We start from the raw sequence: 9,946 nt of genomic DNA, 5'->3' as shown, positions 1-9,946 counted from the left end.
TTGTTTACTGGGGTCCTTACATGTACTAGAGCAGAAACTCTACAGCAAGTGATGATGCTTCTAAAGGGTTGCAGCAAGACATTATTAAAAAAACAATCAGTGTTTTGCCTCGGCTAACATTTGATCATCTAGTCCCTTGAGCAATCGAATATACTAGATCGGAAACGCGCCTTGGCGCGAGGGTGCCGGTCTCAACGTTTTGGCCAAGCAGATAATATGAAGTTAGTAGGAATCCAGATTTAGTGTATGCTTTCGCATAGGATAACAAAAACATTTGTGATAGATGCAAGACATAATGCAGTTCGATATCAGCTTAAGATTATAAGGCAACATCGAGTAAGATTATAAGGCAACATCGAGTTCAGTGCTCATAAGACCACAAAACATAACCACCCGGCATTATGTTCGAAACCAAAAGCGTAAATATAGGAGGGAAAATAATAAAAGGAGAACATAATAAAGGAGAAACGACTACGAAACCATAGCTATTAAGCATACTAATAAGTGGCTTCATTCAACTGCCTTATCGATCAACCTCATAGGTGGCACTTCACATGAACCTGATGCAAACAACTTGTGAGATAAACTGTATATAATGATTTCTGTACAGACAGTGCACATGCGATTTTGTATCTTAGCATTTTAAAGCTTATGGACGGTAAGCGTTAGTTCCCCCCTTTCAATCTCAAAGGCAAAGACTCATCTCTGAAACTCTATGACCCCTGCTGCTTTGACAAAGTTACAAATTGTTTGTTATCATGGCCCTCTTGTTCGTGTCCATTATTATACGGACCTGTCTTGTGACACCTCAAGTGTTGAGTTTCACCATCATGTCCTCGACCGGTTCATTGAGATGGTCCTTTAGATATAGCTTCGTGAAGCGACAGGAGAAGCACTGGAAAAGAAACATTAATTGGTCATATTTGGGTACTACGATTCTCTACTTGTGAGAAGTAGGGTTTTTAAGATCCATACCATCCTCTGTCCAGGAGTCATGAAAGTCTTGTTCATCTCGCAAACATAATACTTGATGAGAGGGACAGTTGAACCAAAGTAATGCTCAAGTCATTTGATCTCGCACGGGAAATGTCATATTCGCCTGCATATTGTATCTGAAGATGTCAAAAACTACCCAACTGTGGTGCTGCATGGTAGCATTTGATCTTTACCCATGATTAAAAAATTATAAACATGAGAAATGGATCTGAGCTTGTTCATACATACACATTTTCATATTTCCATTCCGACACACTCTTATATGAATTAAACCTCAACACGCTTAGTTTTCTACACTGGATCCTTTTATAGACATGCGAATGATGGAAATCAAAAATGAATAAATCACCAATGCAGGAAAAGCCTCATTTACTTGGACCATACAGAACAACGAGAGACGGGATAGTGACCATGTATAATAAATTACCGGCAGTGGAGATTAGCGACACTCGTGACTTGTCGCCATAAAAGCCATAAGCCCTCCCACACTCGTCACACGTAAATACGCAAGAACATAAGAAAATGTATTTTTAGGAAAAAAGGTCCAGAAATCCACATTTTGATACATGCAGCAGTTCATGTATTCTCCATAAAACAGAGAATGTAAGCCTCATATTAATTCATCCTTTCACACATAACTTAACATGTAGCAAAAAGATTTAATCTATAGTTCAAGATTAATGAGCGCAAAATAAATAAGTCCTTTACAATAAGGCAATTATTGATTAGAATGGAGTTCGAAGACATCGTATATTTACTTGATGGAACCTGCATTAAAAAAAGTATAGAACGAGTTGAGTACCTTATGGTCTGCCCAATTTGCTCGTGCTCATCAAAGGTGTTCTCGAGATCAAACGACCAAGTAAGAACTCCCAAACCTCTGACATAATAGCAGGGTGTACACCTTAAACCATAGAAAATATAGAGCCAACCTTTGTTAGAGATTATATGAGGAGGTGAAAAAGTAATGGTGTTAAAATGAAATGAGGGACGTTTCAGATATCTTTACCCTTATATGAATCCAGTTTAGAACATAGGGAATATTTAGGGAGCCTTGTTGCAGAAGTACAACATGCCATTTTCAATCAGTTTCTAAAACACAAAGCATTTTCTTAATTTCATTAGAGGCATAATTTGGGTGAGAACCTTTCAGCCATGTAATGCAAGTATTATATGCATTTTAGAAATAATTGAGCTAACCTTTCAGCTACAACTACCACCATAACTCTGATTTGACCGAGCAAAAAGGCTCTCTATGTGAATCAGTTTCTAAAACACAAAGTAAATTGCATATTAATGAGTTAACCAAGCCATGGCACCCCATGCATCATTTATCTTATTGTGCAAGGTGTGATTCCAGGTTGGAACTAACAAAATTTAGAAATGATGGACATTGCATATTCATGGTGCTAGTCAAACAGAACATTTCCTAGCTCCACATAGATCCTAACCAACATCAAGTCAAGTAACTATTCATTTAATAGAAATGAGATATAAGAGTATTTTCACCTGGGGCTTGGACCATCAATGTGGTTATGGTGACGTGTCATCCATAGCGCCGCCATGGCAGGATCATTGGCGCAGTTGCTGGTCCACGGCCATTATCTGACAGCGCCCCGGGTGTCGTTGAAGACAGACCACGACGATGTCGATGTGAATCAGTAGGGGTTGTTGTTGAGGTTCAGGATCCTGTGTGCTTCGAGTGCTGCAATCAATCTCCATGCATGACGAAGAGCTAGCTTGATGGATTGATGAAGATTGCTCACCTTCTCCAGGAAGAACAGGCGGTCGATGAACTGCGTGGAAACCTCGTCTAGCTCCACAACATCGGTGACCTGCAACGGTCAGAGAGAGGGATGGTGAGCAGAAGCAGCGCGAGATTGACGGGGAGAGGAGTCCTGCGTCTTTAATCGAACGTGTCTCACCTTGAGGTCCTCGACGTCTCCGCAGCCCATACTCTAAAGCAAGCTTGACACAGGCACAATTTGCAAGATCCTGGGCATGAAATGAACGCCCAAAAGGGAGTGCAGCAACAACGGAAAGAAACGCTAAAAGGGAACATAGAGCAGAAACCAACCCAAAATGCAAGCAAGAATTTTTAAAAGGGAACATAGAGCAGCATGAGCATGAGGCATAGAAAAATGGGGTCACCTTAAGATCAAGAATCAATGGCTCTCTCTCTCAGTTCAAATCAGAAGGAAAGAACCACTATTATTGATACCACTATTATTGATTAGAGTTATTTATAATTAGGCAAAGCACTACAACACTGGATCCTAAGCAACAGCTGAGGCATACAAAACTACAAGTGTTTGTTCTTTTCATAAATAAACAACCTTTAGTATCTCAACCAGAACCAAAGAAAAACAAAAAGCATGGTTAAGTAACCAACAAAGGAAGAATGCACCTTTTCGGAATTTTAAAGTAGCAAGACATTAAAAGTTCTCTTTTGCCTTCAATACTACACACATTAGGGGAGGTAGCTGCAGTTTTATTGCATAGTGGGCTCAGATTCGCCTTTTCTCGATCATATAACCTACCCCCATCATCTCTTATCACCAGATCAATCTGTTTACACAATGGAGCTGCCCTGATTATCACTCAACAAGAATGACCATCCAAGGACAGATCAATAGGTATCACAGGATCAAAAAGGATTCTAGAGACAACAGGGAGGATCCAACTTGATACCCACAGGTGCCTTGATTGCTCAAAGGCACACTTATTCCAGCCACAGTTAATCATCATCGCCCTAGCACGAACGCCAGCCACAGATAAAGCGAAATGGCGAGAATGCCCCCGGCGGGGCAGGCTATTTACGCGCGGTGGCACGGTCGAGGTGAAACTGTTCATTCCAGTAGTAACTATTTTTTATCCGACGGATGAGGTCGTTCCAGGGCTTGATCCGACGGCTCAGATTGCATCAAGCGCTTCGATCCAACGGCCAGGAAGCCCAAATCGCTGAGGAGGCTAGAGGCTCACTGGCATCCTTATTTCTCGATTCTCGATGGCCATGTCCCATACAGTAGCCAAAGCAGAGGAGCAGGAGGAAGATGGAGCTCACCGAGGGAGGTTGTAGCCGAGGCAGTACTCAGTGCACGCCGTCCAACCGGCAAGGAACCGCTTCCTACACCGCACATCCACCACGCGACCGCGTCAGAGTTGCGCCTTGCACCGTCCCGCAGACGAGCACGAACGCCATGGTCACATAATTCTCCTTGAAAACCACATATGCACACATGCTCTCATCTGTTAGTATAGTTATACATAGAAATTGCTAGTTGCTTCAAACCAAAAAAACTTAATTCACGCATTCATTGCCCCTTTTCACACAGAATAATGCATCAAATCCTATGACTCAGAAGTTGTTGATCATAACAGGCCATGTCGCTCGTCTTGACACCAACGTGTGTTGTTACTGAGACCAAAAACTATATTAAATGACAATGGCCAAAATCAGGTACATATTGGTAATAGCAAATAACATGATTGGTAAGCTACATCAGTAAAATAACCACGGAATATTCTGTTGCACGCTACCATGTATTTCTGAATCACAATGAGTACTAAAAGAAAATCAACATTGTTTAAGGTAGTAACCGCCACGGTCGAAAATAGTAAGTTTTGGTAATTATAACCCGAGTACTTGTACACAATCAGACAAAATCTAGAAGGGCCATCTAGCTAAACCATAAAAAGTATATATTCATGTTATCACCTGAAACCAAAGTTCCATGGAAGCATTCAGTTCAATGATAAACCATGCCATCTTCATTCATGCCTTGTAGGTATATGGAAAGGACCAAACAAGGATATCTCACAATTTAGCCCTCACTTAGTGTGAGCCTCTCCTGCATATGCAGTTTTGAAATAAAGAAAATTAGACAAATGCACCTTTAAATATCGAGTTGTGCATAATTCTTATTGAAACAAAAGAAATATACTTCGCGAGAAGTAAAATTAATTAATTACATTCTGACATATGTAGCTAACAGGCATCGTTAAAACAATATATTTCTATAATGACCAAAAAGGGTATATGCATGTATGGAAACTATCAGGAAGGTGAGTTTAGAAATCGACAAAAGGAAATTCAAGCATATTTTATTTTAAAAGAAGAAAGAACAAAATCTGATATTTCTTTTAGAAGTGTGTGTATAACAGCAGTACACAAAGCTGTGAATTGGAAAATTAAGGATTATCAAGTAAACATAACACTCACTGCCATCATGAGTAAGGTCCATCTCTCTGGACTCGGAAAAATATAATGCAATCTTGGTAGCACAAATATACACGCAGAAAACAAAACATGTGTGGATCCTTCTATCAAAGGTTACAGAAAAAACAATTTGAACTCACTATGTTACTTAGAAGATGTCTTGGTAAGACATATATACAATATTTATGAAGCCCTCTAGTTTGATAAGAAAAACAATGGAGGAGCCGAGATTTAGTGATCCTTTAGCATGGAACTAAATATGAAGGCATGGGTATGACATAGAAGCCCTTCTTCCACTATATGTTTATCCACTCGAGGGGAAATGAATCACTTACTTTATATGAGATAATTTCAGTACCAATAAAGTTCAGATAGACAAATTCAGCACCTAAATGATCATATATAAGTTCAGTTTGTTTAATGAACCTTTATATTGCACTTTTTATCCCTAGGTAAAATGAAACATCTGTAAAAACAAACACAATAAAATATCTATGCCAATTCTGGAGTTGCACTTTTTATCCCTAGGTGCAAGAATACATAAAAGGTAATAAGAACAGGAACATAATAAAGGAGAGCCAATTCTGGAGCCATAACCACTAAGCATACAGGAGGAGCTCCATTGTGTTAGCCACCTCAATCTTGCGATGCTTGGATCCTGTATAGCCACAGATTTTGGAGCCTCTTAGAATATATAAATGGTATAGCTGCCCTGTCAAGGAAAAAATAGATCAATATAGACTGTGTTTCTTATTTTTATTGTGGTGTCAATGGAGGAAAAAGGATGACGCACGACTACAAAATACCCAACCTACAACCCGATGGTCAACCAACTATACTACTCAACTAAATCAGAGATGGATCTCCTGGCACTAAGCCCTTATAAAAGGATTTCAAGGTCTCCACTTTATCATCAACCTACAAATAAAATATATAAGGTGGGGGACAAGGGAAGAACTAAAATAAAAAGGAGTACTCGCTTGGTAATGCATACGGGAAAGACATATTGCTGGTAAGGATCTCCTCTACTCATGAAAAATAAAAAGATAGGTGCATGGTGCCTGCCTCAACATATTGTCCATGTGCTTAAACAAAGCATTTAGTGTTGTCAAATGGGATTATAGAACGATTGCTTGGGATGAATCAGCCGTTGCCAAATGGAAACTAAAATAATTGCGCAGGATAGATCAACCCAATATAGTAAGTTTAGATCAATAGCAATACAGAAGGGTGAGACAGCCAGTTATACCAAAAGCAAGGCAAGTGGAAGTTCATGACAAAGGGGAGATATATTTGGTGGCAAAAGTAAGCCAAAACGATGGGTTCTCATTAAGTAGATAAAATAGTTGGGTTATTAGATAGCGAAAGCAAGCCAGAGCAGCAAAAGATTCCTATATAGTTTTAACAATCCTATATGGTTCCACTATAATTAAAGAACCAGTGATGCATCAGTATAACTAATATATAGTAGTCAACATGAAGAATGTGGAGCAGTGCCCTTTTACAAAAGGAGAGGACAATCGGATGTTCGCATAACACATCATAGTAGCTAGTGGTATGACACATCATTTGGAAGTTATTGGGGCCAAAGCCAGCCATAGAGCTAAGAGAAAAAAGCGCCTGCACATGAAGCATTGTCACTAACTCGGAATGAAGGGTTCTACTTTCAAGTATCTCTAGACCAGTAATACAATTAATAGATCAAGAGGGTACCTCAGCAAACTCAAGATTAATTTATAAGTTTACGGAGGGAGTAGTTCCTAAACAGATCCATAAAATCTTTTTATTCTTTCTAAAAAATATAGAATTATCCAACATGTAAGGGGTGAACCACCATTACGACACCAGCATCTAGAATAAGTTGATTTGCAGAAGCATTCCACTAAGAATAATGCATAACAATGATTTTTTTCCTAGATATAAGGGGAGGCCTCAAACTTAATCCTTTACTTCCATAGCACATCATACAATGCCCCATTAGAAGAGTTCTTTGAAATACCATGCAAGCGCCAGATCGAATGGGGAGCAACGGAGGAGGCCACCCGTGACCACGGCGAGCGACCAAGGCATCGTTGTTCCGTCCAGCTCGGCCATGTGCGGGGCGTCGACATCATTGTGTAGGTACCGGTGGTCGTCCTCATCCATGGAGGTCCTGCTGCTCCGATTCAAAGAAAACAAGTAAGGGGATCAATCAATCCATGGAGAGAAGTAAGACAAGGAGACACGCACGTACACGCACTGCTGCTAGTATATAAAGAAATCAATCAAGCCGTATGTGTGTGTGGTTGGGCTCCTGGAGTACACGATCTAGTGTTCTAACTAAACTGAAACAGAGCATGCCATAGGAGAGCAACCTAGAGCAGAGCAACTATAACTTGGAAAAAATCTCACAACCGAGAGAGAGGGATGGACCTAGTTTGCCGATCTACCATGCATCGTTACTATATAATCTGTAGAGCTGGCAGCCTAAGATGCTACTACCATCAGCGGTAATCAATGAAATTAGAAAAGCACCGAAACTACTGATTCTAACCAAAGAAGTTTGAGGAACATATTTCTCTTTGTTTTACAATCTGAAAATGGCAATTAGGAGTGTGCAGTGGTCACTCAAAATAAAGAATAGACATACCTGACCTACGAAAAAAATTGGCACAACACAATGGTGTAATCGAAGTGGCGATAGGCAACCCACAAGGCACTAAACATCAGACAGACTAATATATTTTCCACTGCTATGATGGAGCATTTAGATGATGGCTAATAACATTATGACATTGTAGTCATGTTTTTAAGTCAGATCAAATATGTTTTGTAGAAAAGAGTGCTCTAGCTAGAAATAAAGTGTCAAGCCACCTTCTGTTCAGCACAAATAAAATAGAAACCCTAGTTTTGTGTATTCTACATGATCACAGTACAAAGATAGATCCAGAGCAGCAACCTCTACATGATCTACCTTGCTTGCCGGGATACGGTCGAGCAGAGACCCTGTGCGCTGGCCACTGGCATCGTGGAGAAGAGCTCCTTGTGTGCGCCTGAGTTCAAGCATAACAGAAGAGACAAAGTAAATACACTTTTGGCGCATGCTTCAACTATGCTCTAGCTAGAAAGTGACAAGAGGTGCTTTATTTATCAGGAGAAAGTAAAAAACACATTCAAATCGAAAGCATAATATGCAAATGTAGCCAGATAAAATACACATACATAATCCCAAGAAGGGAAATATCAGAACCCACACCTAAAATGATTGGCAAGATCAAACAGTGACCCTGGACTGGCATCCTCTACCATCTGAAGTACTCACTTCATACCAGACCTAAAATTATCTTCCACCCTATCGAATTTGACCATTAGTGTGCTTATCAGGCATTTATTCTGGGACCACAAGGAGCACCAGCTACCCAGAATCTGTCATTGGATGGGAGCTCATACCTGCAGAGGCGGATCTCAGGTCGGTGGGGGTGTCACAAATCGGTCCGGTGAGCAGCGTGGTGCTCAGGGGCAGCCAACAGCGAGGGAGAAGAGGGGCGGCCGCGCTGCCTCTGTCGAGCACCGTAGAGGAGGAAGGGGAGAAGTGAGACCGGCGAGGAGAACCGCACGCCAGCCCCAGCTCGTAGAGGAAAACGCCGGGGACTCGATCTGCCGGTGCTCCTCGCCTCCCCCGGTGGATCACGAGCAGCTCCGAGGGCGCGACCTTGACGGGGGCGGAGATGACCGGCGCAACGAGCAGGCGGCCGCCGGAGGCGAGGTCCACCTCCACCATTGAAACCCTAGCGGGGGAAATCGAAGGGGCGACCACAGGAGGCAACGGCCACGGCGAGCGGGGCGGGTGGGGCGGCGGCGATGCGGGCGGGGCGGCGAGGACTGAGGGAGGGAGAGGGAGAGGAGAGGGTGGGGCGACGCGGGTGGGGCGGCGAGGACGAGGGAGGGGGCGCGAGTGCGGCTGGGGAGCGGCTAGGTCATCTCCACGCGGGTCGGCGCCTTTTATACCACATGTGAGTGAAATGACGAAAATGCCCCCGGCGGGGCAGGCTATTTACGCGCGGTGGCACGGTTGAGGTGAAACTGTTCATTGCAACAGTAACTTTTTTTATCCGACGGACGAGGTCATTTCAGGGCTCGATCCGACGGCTCAGAGCACATCAAGCGCGCAGATCCAACGGCCAGGAAGCCCAAATCGCCGAGGAGGCGGGAGGATCGTCCGAATCCTTATTTCTCGATATACTTCTTTAGTTGCCAGTAAAATAAGATAGATCTAGACTAAAACTGGAAGGTACTACTACTACTCAGAGAGACAAAAATTAAAGCAGATTTGCGTGAGGGTGGGGTGGCGTGTGCAGAGGAAGGAGATGAGGCCATATAGGGATCGGAGTGCGATCCGCAGCAGGGCTCTGGTGCTGATGGCCTCGATCTCGATCTTTTTCTCTAGCGTTAGAGGGTAGGCCTGGGCATACCAGAGGGTATTCACGATGATGTTGGAGACGGGGTCCAGCGGCCCGTAGCAGTGGCCGGCATGGAGCAAGCTGTAAAGGTACTGGTGCGAGCCCCGCAGTTTGTCCTTGGGCAGCCAGGCAAGAGCCTCCAGATAGTATCCATGGATGGTGGCGAGAAGCACACGCCTCAAAGTCGGCAGCAGCGGTACCTGCAGCTCCATCTCTGCATGGTTATTCAGGTTGCTTCCATGTCGTTTAGAGGCAAGCTCCCAGGCTTCCTCCAGGGCAAGAGCAGGTGGTT

At 42.9% G+C, this 9,946-nt stretch overlaps 1 long non-coding RNA gene across 1 annotated transcript; it reads right to left on the bottom strand.

The window, feature by feature from the left end:
* Positions 1-391: 391 nt before the first annotated feature.
* On the bottom strand, positions 392-8,843 carry LOC119321788. The gene is made up of 11 exons (XR_005155207.1): positions 8,645-8,843; positions 8,169-8,247; positions 7,215-7,370; positions 5,825-5,927; positions 4,715-4,847; positions 2,922-4,414; positions 2,763-2,831; positions 2,506-2,685; positions 1,799-1,900; positions 976-1,099; positions 392-895 (listed from the first exon to the last, which is right to left on the bottom strand). It is a non-coding gene; the product is annotated as an uncharacterized LOC119321788 (long non-coding RNA).
* Positions 8,844-9,946: the final 1,103 nt, after the last annotated feature.

Source organism: Triticum dicoccoides, chromosome 1B (assembly GCF_002162155.2).
Source record: "Triticum dicoccoides isolate Atlit2015 ecotype Zavitan chromosome 1B, WEW_v2.0, whole genome shotgun sequence".
NCBI classification, from domain to species: Eukaryota; Viridiplantae; Streptophyta; class Magnoliopsida; order Poales; family Poaceae; genus Triticum; species Triticum dicoccoides.
Note: the sequence above shows the minus strand (reverse complement) of the source record. Positions and strands in the feature narration are given on the sequence as shown.